This window comes from Pseudopipra pipra, chromosome 1, assembly GCF_036250125.1.
Source record: "Pseudopipra pipra isolate bDixPip1 chromosome 1, bDixPip1.hap1, whole genome shotgun sequence".
NCBI classification, from domain to species: Eukaryota; Metazoa; Chordata; class Aves; order Passeriformes; family Pipridae; genus Pseudopipra; species Pseudopipra pipra.
The window spans coordinates 30,548,584-30,561,697 of NC_087549.1; the positions used below are offsets into that span (position 1 = coordinate 30,548,584).

General features: G+C 34.5%; 1 long non-coding RNA gene across 1 annotated transcript in view; it reads right to left on the reverse strand.

Moving 5' to 3' along the window:
• Positions 1 to 5,860: 5,860 nt before the first annotated feature.
• The window catches only part of LOC135412050 (uncharacterized), a 94,536-nt gene continuing 87,282 nt past the window's right edge, over positions 5,861 to 13,114 (reverse strand). The window contains exon 7 of the long non-coding RNA XR_010429473.1: positions 5,861 to 5,978. This is a non-coding gene — a long non-coding RNA (uncharacterized LOC135412050). The remainder of the gene's footprint in view (positions 5,979 to 13,114) is intronic.

Genomic DNA, 13,114 nt, shown 5'->3' on the forward strand with positions numbered 1-13,114 from the left:
AATACTTCCTACAATAGTTAAACCTTAAAAAATATAAGGCTGTTGTACTATAACTTTACCAGCCAAGAAATCTTGTATTCAAAATGTTCTCTTTGTATTTTCCTTCTTAAAAATTAGTTCTTTTCCAATATGAAAGAGCAGTTCATTATTAAAAGGAGCAGATTAAAAGTTAAACAACTTATTGTGAACTTCTCCTATGTTATGCTTATCTAAACATCTAGATATATTCATACTATTGCTGGATACAGTTTTATCCAGGCCCCAACATTCATATCTATCTATATATTACCATAAACAATAAATATAGCATGTAAATATAAGGAATTTTAAACTACACTTAGATGCAGATTCACTGTGTCGTATACATGTAAAGAAAGGCAAAGTGTTATATGCAGATTCTCAAGTATCTGATTCAGCGGAGTAAAAGCGTAGCTGCTTCGAAGAAATGTTTCCTGTACTGTACTCCTGATGTGATTCAGTCCTGGCCCGGAGGGATCACCACCTATTGTCCTAAAGTTAGGCTAAGACTAGCTACACATTTCACACAGGCCACCGACAACTGCCACATGGCAGCAACCTTCAGCCACAACTGACTGAGGTCAGACTGAAACTGGTCACTCAGAGGTTAAAGGTTTTGTATTGTATTACCAGTGGTAACCATCCAGTCACCACACTATAAATATTTAATATAATTACAGTTTGCTCCTCATAAACCTCATTCATTTGTGGGTGCCACTAGTTTGCAACTTCTTGATGACAGAAACTGAAACTGAACTAAAAAATCTTGCTTTCCTTGTCTTTAGATCAATTCAAATTGTTATTCACTCTAGTTTTAAAATGTACATACAGAAGAGTTACTCCTGTAAAATGGAAAAAAAAGGTCTGTTTCACATTCTGGATAATGTCAAATGTCTGTCTCTGTTTACTTTCTTCCAACAAATTCCCTGAAGTGACACATTGGATTATAGAGTAAATTTTCTGTGCTGTAAATAAGAACATGGTCCTGGCTGGAGGAGGGAGAATTAAGAAGGTATTTTCACACGTTAGTGATGACAACATATAATTGACTTGTTGCTCTGTTTTGTTATGCTACTCAGTGGTCACGCTGTCATCAATGACTTATGAAATTAACTCACTCTCTTTGCACGTATGTCTTCTTTGAATGCCTTGGGTAAAGGAAAAGTGGCTTACTCCACCCTGGAAATATTTGACATATATGTTGTCATCACTTTAGAAATATGGTGAAACTAAACAATAAAAATGTGGGAAATGTGGTAGTTGTTTTTCATTGGTCAGTGCAACTTTTAGAAATCCTTGATTTTTCACTGGGCTAAACCATAAAACTATATATACATTTAATATTAATAGTGTAGATTTTAGGTCTTCAGACTCCAGAAGTTTAACTGTTTGACCTCAGTTCACAGGAGAAGATTCCTTTGGATAAGACTTCATATCAATGTCCTTACGTATACACATATATCCTGCTATTATTATGAAGTAACAGTGGTCAAAACATAATCTAAGTTGAAAATAAGTTCCTGCCACGTACTTGAGTACGTAATGGCCAAAATCAAACAGTTAGGGGAAATAGGGTGTTAGAATCAATTTAACAAAATTAAATAACTGTATAAGGTATAAGAAACTAATCCTGGAAAACAAGAATAAAGATGTTACTTATCAACAGTTTCAATTCTTCTAGTGAAAGAGCATACACATATTCATAAACGTGTCCTATCACTAGAGATCTGAGAAGTTTTTCCATTGCAGTGCTTGCAGGAGCAAACACCCAAAGCCGTGCTTCCTTGTTTAGTATGAAGAAACACAGTATGGAATACATTTGTCATTGTTTCAGTTTTACTTCAGCCACAGAAATAAAATCTTAGAATAACTGGAAGACTTTGAAGGAGAACTGAAATCATACAACTGCAATTACAGGATGTTATGCTATATGCCATAGCAAAGCAGTCTGATGACTTTTCCATCTTAATCAGCACATCTGATAACAATGGAAATAACAGAAATATATACACTGATACGATGATGGAATAAGGAATGTCCTCCCAAAAGAGCCTGTATGCTCATGCAAATCAAAGCACAATTGATGCCTTCTCTTTATTCTGGGAAGGAAGCAGATCTAAAAGAGGTTGGACATCAAGGTCACCGAAACCACTATGGTGCAGAAGTCTCACCGTCAGTTTGTTAACGAACTCTACAAGAGCAGTGATTTTATTAAGGGTTATTTAGTTAGCTATCATTGATTGCGTGTGACAATTCTGGATATGGAATTAGAACATTTTTCCTGAACTGCAAAGGTGAAGCCTAAAATACTGAAATGCAATTTGTGTTCCTTTTGAATCCAAGGCCCACATACAACAAAGATGTCCAAACAACCTTGTCATTCCACTACATACGCTCTTGACATCGTTGCTCTAGGAAGCCACAGTAAGTAGAGGAGCATTTCTTGGGAACATTGAGCTGATTTCATCACCACAGCTGAGAAACCCAACAGTGTAAAAAGCAGTGAACTGCTGATAGGTGAAAAAGCACACTGAATGTAATCATACTTGGAGACAACCAAAGCAAAGATAAGCATGAGACATTAGAGAGATATAGACTATTGGCCCTATGAAGAATGGGGGCTATGTTGTTGGGGTAGTCAGACTAAAAATAAAACAGATCGTGCCAGGAACTAGGAAAGGTCTCATCACTAAATTCATTCTGCAAATCTTCACTGTCTATGAGAGCAGAGATTTAATTTTTGAATGTTCACTGAGAGAGATGTGTTAAGAGAATCTGTGCTTTCCTCAGAGCCCAATAATGCTTTCTGAAAAGAGACAAATTGGCAAAAATCTAATTATACAAAGACCATGCAGAAACTGGGACTGTTAATGATCCCATCAGAAATCAACGCAGAAATAATAACACTGAGATGATCTATGTAAAATATATGCCCCTGGAAATCTCAAACTGCATCACATGGAGCAAGTGCAGTGGGCAACATGATTTGCAGTCCTAATTCCCTCAACAATCAAAATTATTTTCTTTGTATTCTATTTATGAAAGGACAAGGGTATGCCATTTTGTCCTGGTAGGAAGATGGAACACTGCTGAGAAATGTATATGAACATAGATCTGGGACCACACTTGTATTAATATTGTCACTTAGAGTTTGGCAATGACCTCTCATATCCATTGTAGAGATGGGGTCCTTTTCTCCCCACAAATATATAGGGAACATTTGTCCTGTGTAAAGATCCCTACAGCCAATCTGTCTTTCCCTCCCCATTTATTAAACGGGTACACAAAAGGAAAAAAAAAACAAAACAATTAAGTACAAAATAAAAGTTTCCTCTTCTAAAACAAGAATAGAAAAGTCTCATTTGCGTGACTAAATCACAAGATATTAACTTCTTTACCAGCAAATTCATATTTCATGGCCAAATGACAAAGTTCTTCGACACTAGAAGAAAATCATGAATCAATTTTTAAGATGGAGAAAATAACAATCCACTAGTTGCACACCATTCAGACTCCCATTTTGTTACACACAATAATGTATCTTGAATTATGATACCTATAGGATATTACATGTACATTTCATACAGCAATCAAATATACAAAATAATTGAGAGAAGACAACTGAGAGGGGACCTCACTGATGCCTGTAGGTATCTGCAGCGACGGTGTCAAGAGGACAGAGCGAGACTGTTCTAAGTGGTACCAAGCCACAAGAGGTAACAGGCAGAAACTAATGCACAGGAGGTTCCACCTGAATATGAGGAAGAACTTCTTTACTGTGCAGAGGTTGTGGAGTCTCCCTCGTTAGGGATATTCAAGAACTGTATGGGTGCAATCCTGTGCAATGTGCTCTGGGATGACCCTGCTTGAGCAAGGAGGTTGGACCAGATGACCCACTGTGGTCCTTTCCAACCCTACCCATTCTGTGATTCTTGCATCACATTTTGAAAGGACTGTTTTCTAGCACTCTCCTTGGCTGCCACTGCTTAGACCATAAAAAATAATGAGCAGAGCAAAGAACACCACTTAGCATGTGGCAGGACATTGAAAGGAAGAGCAATCCATGAGACTAAACTCTCACTTATATGACAGACACTTGATTCAGCTGGTATCTCAGCTGAATTATTTCAACTTTTAGCCTTATCTCTTGTACATCTTACAGTGGAAAAAAATGTTTTGGTGCCTCTTCAATGTTTTGTGTGACCATAAAATAAAACAGGTTTGCCTGACAAAAGAAAAACAGATGATGCTTCTCACATACCACTTGTTATCACTTCTTGTTAATGCAGCAGTACATAGGAGGAGCTTAAAATAAATGATTGCTCTCTTCCAAATGAAAAGTAGGGCATACTATGGAAACTGCTGCCATTCACAGTGGTAGCTAGTACCATGGTTCAGTCAAGCCATTCAGTTTCTGTAAATGTGTATCAAGAGCCCATCCAGAAGACAAGAATTGGTTTCTCCAGGAGCATATATTGAGTAGCTGTGGATCTCATATTGCAACACTGTAGAAATATTCCAAGTATGTTTAAAAACAAAACAAAATAGAAATTTTTCACCAGCTATAAAAAAAATGTAACTTTTGAAGTGACATTTATATCAGCAGAAAATTAAAGTTAATGAATTTACACTTTTCACTACTGTCATTCTTTACAGAAATTGAAAATTCAGAAACATTATGATCTAGGTTATACTGCATACACATTGTATGCAGAAAAAAACAACCTAGGTTGAGAATGTGTGCGCATTCAGGTAAACTCTTTTCTCCTGTTTCCTCAGTGAAGCAGTTACCCAGAAGTTGAACCTTGGATGGTGCAGTCTATACATACTACATGTACTGAAGACAAGTATCCATCAATTTAATAATCCTAGTCCCTACAGATTTTATTTATTACAACTATGCTTTTTATAATTTTCTAGTTTCTGTTGGTATTGGTATCTAATTGCAAATTATTAGGTCTTTTCTGTAATGTTTAGAGCAGTTATTCTATCTATCCGGTTGCCAGAATGCAACAAGAAGATATTTTAATTTTTATGAAATAAAATAAAATTACAACCTTAATCATAGGTATCAGTAATGCATTATATTACTCTTTATTTAAACAATCTGCCATGATATGGTGAAGATCATGGGGATGAGATTGTCAAAGACTCTCATTTTTGCACTGTGCAAAATTCCAGTGACACATCACTTGTTCGTTACTTACAGCAAAGACATTACCAACTACTTTCACAGAACGAAAGGAATGTATGCCAACTCTATTTCATAAAATAGTCTCAACTTGTCATTTCTAATTGTATTTTCAATTTTATGTACTCTGGCATAAATAAAGGGTTCAAAATATACTGTAGTAAAATTCTGGTTGTTTTGCAGGTCTATTTTTAAAAAGTGTTCGAATTTAAATGGAGAGAAGCATGTCATTCTCACATATTGCCACCTTTTCTATACTTCAAAGGTAAACAAAGTCTACAGTCAAGTCTATTAATTTTTCGCAGAATAAACATGATGTACACAATGCCATCTCTTCCTTTATAATAATTCTAGGTGTTAGGTCATAAAAGTCATATGATATTTTTACAGTGAACTAATCAGGGAAAAAAAAGTTGTAGTTTTACTTAGTTTTTTTTCCCCTCATGTATAAATATACTCCAGTGTAATTAATGCATACTCCACTGTCAAAAATAAATAAAATCAAAATTTACTTAGGCTTCACATGTAGCATCCTTTTAAAAAAAATTTGCATGTTGCTTCTGAAAGTTTTGGGTTAACATCTTTTGTCACTACTATTTTATGGCTAAGCTGTATTAAAGCTTTGACACACCTTCCTTTCAGCTTCTGTGAAATTGGATTTAAGAGTGACAAAGGCATCACACCAGTGAGCTTCTTTAGCTGTAGGCAGATTCTGATTGTCCACTGAAGGCTGCCTTTGCTGATGAACAATTATCTTTTGGTCTTCCAGCTGTGTATTTAAATCAACAGAAAAGACAGAGATAAGATGCAATGTTCTAAACATGCTATAAATTTAACCTTTCTGTCATTATATATCTTTCCTTACTACTTAACACATATTTACTTCTACTAAGGTATCTTTCTGTTCCATTAACTTATACGTTATATACATGAGATAAATCTTTTCATAGTCAGCTTTTTAATAAACCTTTACAAGCATTTCTTGATATATTACAAAAATCAAAGTTGTTCAGACTTATTATCTCACCATTCTATAGTATTCTATTAGCAATCTAGTAGAATTTTATAGTATTCTATAGTAATCTACTTGTAGAATGTGAAAAAAAATGTTGTTAAAATATGTTTGTCTATCATCTATCATTGTTTGATTTTCCATGACTGAAAGGTAGACTTTCTAAAATAATCTTGGATTTTCTTTGAGAATATTTTAATTTTAGCATTTCCAACTTCTGTGTTTTCATATTTGCTTTTTCAAATCCCTTTACTGCTGTGCAAAAAAAAGAAACTGTTCTATGTGGCAATCTCCAGCCTGCAAAGATCATTTATTATGAAGCTTACTGTATACGCCTCATTTTATATTGCATAGTAAATCTTCAGCTACCCCATATGTGACAACTCTGAAAGTTCAATCAGAGGTTGGATATATCAATGTTTAATGTATCTCTTAATAAAAAATTAGCACAGGCCTTCAATGGAAATAAATGTTCTTGGTTTAGGTGGTCTGCTTCGCAGGACTATTAAAAGGATTTTTGTTACAGTGTTAGTATTTATACGGGGATAATAACGAAGTTAACTATTAGGTTTAACATAGCAAAACAGGCACTGAAACATGTTTGACCTCACAAGGAAAATATCCTCAGTCAAACACTGGTAAGCTACAAAGAGCAACGAAATTCACTACAAAGAAGAAAGAAATGTCTATCTACATAAACCAATCATTTACTGTAATATAGCTCAGAAAAAAAACTCATACTTCATTCTACATTGTTGTAAAAAAAGTGTGATCCAGCATGTTTTAGATCAGACTGATCAAAAAATGACAATTATATACCTAAAATATTGTATTTGACAAATTACCAAACCTTTACTGAACACATTGATGTGTTTCATTGTTGCATAACAGATTCTGTTGTAAGGGTTTCTGATTTAATAATCAAAATTCTATTTTCAAAATAAATTGAATCAAGGAAAAAAGTTATTTTGGACTTCCTAAAATTTTTATTTTCCTGTAGGTCAATACACTATTCAACATATTTTTCTCAAGACTGTCTTTACAGCCAAACATTTTTAAATACTCAATTTTAATTGAGAATACTTCTGCTTTCATTTGGATAATTAAAAAATTGATTTATATTAATATAAATATTCTACTGAATCTAAAAATGAACTTTCTTCTTTTGTACTTAAATGCCAGACAGTATTTTGATGAAAAGTGATGACTTACATTCAGCTATTTAAGACAAAAAAATTTCTCATGGTTTCACTTGTGCTACAGTGAATTTACTGCAAATTCCACCAGTCTGACAGATTAAATCTGTCCATCTGTGGAAATGACAGGCCATACTTGCAGTACCAAATATTTCAAGAATTGCCAAGGATCTTAAAAGTGACAAAGAATGCAAAGAGCACAAAGTGCATTCTGGTGGTAAAATAAAATTTCAGAGACAACCACCACACCCAGTCCACACACCTGGTATGTAAATGTGTTAGCATTGTTACATGTTAATTAGTTAAATTCACTAAATTAAAAAAAATCCACTAGCTATTCTAAAATTTGTCTTTACCATCTGGTGAACCAAGCCTCTATTGTTTGTTGATCATTTATGAATTCTAGTAATTATTCCTTGATTTAGTGTTAATGCAAAAAAAACCTTATTTTGTTTTTTTCTCTTTTTCTTCCTTTTTTTTTTTTTGTTTTTCTCAGTAACTTTTGTTTGCTATTTGGAATGCTAATTTCCGGATATCTGCAATGCTTTTCTAGGAACTCTAAGAAGTTTTCTGGGGAAGAATTTGCACTGCAGATTGGTTATAGCTGCAACTGTATTTGTTTCAAGAGTCTGTTCTTGGAAGATGCTGACATCCTGAGTGACCCTGCACAGCATCAAAACACGCCTTAGCTACCAGCTTCAAAAGGGTACTTTATCTACAAAAATAATTGAGGCACAATCTTAAGCATTAAGCCGTATTGTTCATAATCAAGATGTGTGTATCTAACATAAACTTGAGAGACTAGTTTCATGCATGGAAGTTTTAGAAACGCTGATGCTTTTCAAGTTAAAATCTTCTGAAAACAACTTCTAACAAACACTACATTACAGTTATAAAAAACCCACACTTAATCTGAAACTTAATCGTTAAACAATATTATATTTTGTGGATTAAAAGGTACATTTCTCAACTCTGTTCACATTGCTCAAAGTAAATAAGAATGTAATGCTTCAATATGATTTTGCCATGAAGAGAGCTTATTCTCAATGGAGTTGTCTAACAAAGCCTGATTTTGCAGTTTTGACTATTTTATCCCTAATCATTTAGTATGCTAAAAAACACGACTGAGCAAAAAGGAGTTTGTGAATACCATGATCACATCTAAAAAAGAAGGAAGAGTCTAATAAATGGCTCATCAATCTGAAACCTTTTGCAACAGGCTTTTATGGAAAACTTATATTAACTTGTTCTAAATAAGCATTCAAAAACCCCTGTAAAATCTCAAATACAACTATTGACTTCTGAAGTCAGTAGAAGTTCAAAGATGGTAGCAAAATATCTTGCTAAAAAGTTCCAAGGCATACATAGTTTTAAACTTAGCTTAAATATTGGTTTACCTAAATTTATAATGTGAAAGAAAGGCAATAAGATTTTAAAAAATCAGATTACTTAAATAAAAAAAAGCTCTGTACTGATGTCTGGATATTGTCTCTGCTACTTGAACTCAAGATCCCCAAATACAATAAAAGCAACGAAAAGAGAAAAGGTGCATTCAGTCAAAATATCCTAATGATTCTAATACAACTCATGAAATACCAGCAAAATACTTTGTCTTGTCCAGACATGATATTATCCTTCTGGTTGCAAAAAAAGAAACAAACAAACAACAAAACACCCAACCCAAAACAAACAAACCTGGTAAAAGAACAAAAACAAAGACAAAAAAGCACCCAAAAATAAAAACACATAAACCCCTGTAAACAAACAAAAAAATCCCCACCCAGTAATCATATGAACTGCAGCTTTCATAAGCAGACAGAGCAATAAGGCCTAAATGACTAAAAAGTTCTATTATTCATTACCTACTTTATCTCTTTGAATCCATTGAGTTGGAAAGACTACAGCAAGGTCCAGTCTGTCACGACCCTGTGTTTTCTTTTCTCTCTGCAGTCCCACACTTGCTCCTACCCAGTACCAAGATGATCTTTAAAGTCCCTTCAACCCTAACCATTCTATGTTTCTATGATATTGGCGGATGTTACATGGAAGTCAATAGGCTAAATGTTCTCTGGTGGTACAAGGAGCAGCCAGTTCAGTGTGCTCCATTAGATTACAAAAGCTTCTTTCTCTAGCTTTCTCATTGCTCCTCTAAGCTTCACCAGGTTCCTGTGTTTAATTTGATTAGCTTTCAGTCAGACAATCTAGATTCTACCTTTAAAAGGGAGTGGTATTCTGAGTTTCCACTATGTAGCTGCTAGTTTTCCTGAAACTTATAAAATTTAATATCTGATACTTGTATTTCAGTTCTGAATTTGAAACTACTAAAGGACAGATTGGAAGTATGATTACATAAATTTCTTAGAAAATGAGGAATAAAATATTAGTAATCTTCCATTTCTTCTTCTTTTACTGCTTCGCTTTCTTCCTTATCTCTCATTGACTCATTTCTCCCAATGCCATTAAATCTAAGAACACTTATTTTCTATCTAGGGAAGAAATTCCTTTCATCCCATATTATTTACATTTATTACCATCAGCCTTTTTCCTGCTGTTTGTATTTTCCATGCCTTCTCTCCTTCTCAGTAATACATAGACACTACAAACTGGACGCACCTTTAATCTCATTGAACACAAACCTAAAACTGTTGTCTGAATTCTTTTATGCAGTTCTAGCCTAGATTTTTGCCTACTTGAAAATACACTGAAACTAGTCAGTGTCTACTTGTCTTTTTAGGAGTAGTGTTTAATCCCATCATTCTTAAATTGTTTACTGTTCCTGCAGAGCTAGGATACAGGTTCTGTTTTTCTTCTTCCTTTTTCCCCTAGTGAAAACAGATCATGACTTGTAGCTACATAGTGCTGGTGATATAAAAGGTGAACCACCCTTATCAAGCCCTTTATTCTCAAACTGCTAAAATACCTAGAACAGTTCCATGGGAATATATTTCAAAACAGGTTGTTCGGGAGAAAGAATTCTAAACCACGGAGGAATATTTTTCACACTAAAAAGATTTAATTTTTTTGTGGTGATCTTGCTATTCTGAGTAACCAAAATAATTAGATCTTGAAAGCATTAAATTTCATCAAGACAAGTGAAAAAGAAAGTATGGTCTGTAAAGTTTTAAGAATCTTGAGATCTGTGTCTCTGGCATGCTTCTACATATTGTACAACAGGCTTCCCCCGAATAAACAGATAAGCTGCCACAGATGTTCACCTAGTTCAGCTATATGCTTGCTTTTTTATAAACTCTACTGAAAAAAAAATACAAATTGCTCAATCACATGTAAAACAAATATTGTGCTAAAAATACAGTCAAGCAGTATTCTGAAAAGTTTTAGAATATCTCAACCTTATTCTACTTTGTAAAATTTTTGAACAGTATTATATATGAGATCCAAACTAAGGTCATATCCAGATTGCTTTAAATTTAATATGAAGAAATTAACATGACAAACAGTTAGAAAGATTACATTTTTCTTGGAACTTGGCTAGTTAATGTGAAAAAATTGTTGCTTTTTGATAATGTATTATCTGTGTTGTCTAACAATAAACATGTAAAATCTTCGTTAAGCTATTGTTTTTACAGTTACTTTGATGTTTTTGAAATTTATATCAAAATAACTCAAAAAAAAGGATGATGCAATTATTGCAACATAATACTGGCTTATCTTAGTGAAAATATAAAATATTAAAGACAATTATAATGAATACACACTGCCATTCATTACTCAATTCATTAATTGAGTAATGAATTAAGTAATAATCAAAAGCACTACATAAAACCATAAGAAAGTCTAGTTCAGGAGGAACTCTAAGGAATCTGTTCAGGCTTCCTGTTGTAATAAGTCCCTAGATTTGGTTATTGAGGGCCTTGTTAAGCCATATCTTGAATATTTTTTAGTGAGGAATATTCCATTATTTTTCCTGGTAACTTGTTCTCAAAGTGAAGAATATTTTTTTGTATCAGTTGGAATTTCCCTGGAAGTCATCTGTGCTCTTTGATACTTTTTCTGTTACCATTCCCCCTTAGTAAGAGAGAACTTCCATTGTCTCTACACTTAACCTTTGAGATACTAGAAAACTGTTTACATTCACAGAATCACAGAGTCACAGAATCAATTAGATTGGAAAAGACCTCTGAGATCATCAAGTCCAACCTATGATTGAACACCACTATGTCAACTAGACCATGACACTAAGTGCCACATCCAGGCTTTCCTTAAACACCTGCAGGGACAGTGACCTCCCTGGGAAGCCCATTCCAATGTCTAATCCTTTTTAAGAAATTCATCCTAATGTCCTACCTAAACCTCCCCTGCAGAAGCTTGAGACTATGTCCTCTCATCCTGTCACCAGTTACCTGGGAGAAGAGGCCAACCCCCAAGGCTTGTACCAAGCCTTCTCTTCTGTGGGCTGAAAACAAACCCTGGATAGTTCAAACTTTACTTATATACCAAGTTGTCCACCACCATAATCATCCTGGTAGCCTCCCCAGTTAGTCTTCTCCAATTTTTCTCTTTTTCTCTGGAACCGAAGGAAAATAACACTGAATATAATTTTACAGGTGTCACCTAACAAGCAGTAAGTTTGGTGAAATAATCACATCTGTTGATCCTGGCCAAAATCCTGCTCATGCAGCCCAGGACATATTTTTCTCCATTGCTGCAAGGGCACAGTATTGGTTCACGTTCTGCTTTCTCTCCACTGACATTCCCACATTGCTGGCCCAGTCTTTTAACCTGTTGAGGACTGTCTTTCTCCTGGCATATCTCTGTCTCCCCTGCCAGTCTGGTGGCATCTGCAAACTTAGTGAGGGTGAATTCAACACATTCAATATATTCAATACTTTGTTCAATGTATTTTTTAAATAGTTTATTAATTTTTTTGCACTTACTGAGTACAAATGTAAGAAGGTCAATTTTGAGTTAAAGAAGTGCCAATAAATGTTTAAATAAACAAATAAATATGAGTAAATACATAAAAATCTACTTTTCTCTATGAGTTCCCCCTTCTTGTCCACTCTATATACCAGAATTTGATTAACATAATCTCCCAAACATTCAGATTTTTAGTATGACTTGAGAAAGAGGATAATCTCAGCATATGCTTCCTCAAACTACTTCTACTTCCTTAAGCAAGATTACAGACTCTCATGATGAAAGACATTTTCAATACTCTTCTGCTGCATTTCTCCAACTCCCTTTCCAAAAGGACTTCTAGTACGACGACTTTCCAAAACAGCTCGCAACTCTTGCTGACCTTTCTCCCAAGACTTCCTTCCCATCCATTACACGTAAAACCCTGTTTTTCCCTTACGTTGTGGTTGCTTAGTTTTATGATTGAGTTCCCTGTGTTGCTTGTATTTCTATGATGTTCTCATGATTCTCTCTTCTGCCAAGCTGACTACTGCCAGTTCAGGATTCTGAGTAGGGGAGTGTTAGCATACTGTATGAGAACTGATTTTGGAATACAATTTCGACAAAAGAGAATCCAGACAGTCCAGTATGGTGTAGCTTGGAATGTATGGTATGCCATGCCATGGCATGGTATGAATAGTCTCTTACTCAACTCATATTGTGCTAAAATATCTTTAAAATAGACTTTTTTTCATTATGCCTTTTCTTATTTTATCTTTAAAATTTCTTACTTCTGCCTCACTCTTCCCACTTCAGTTTTGGTTGTTCTTAATACCAATC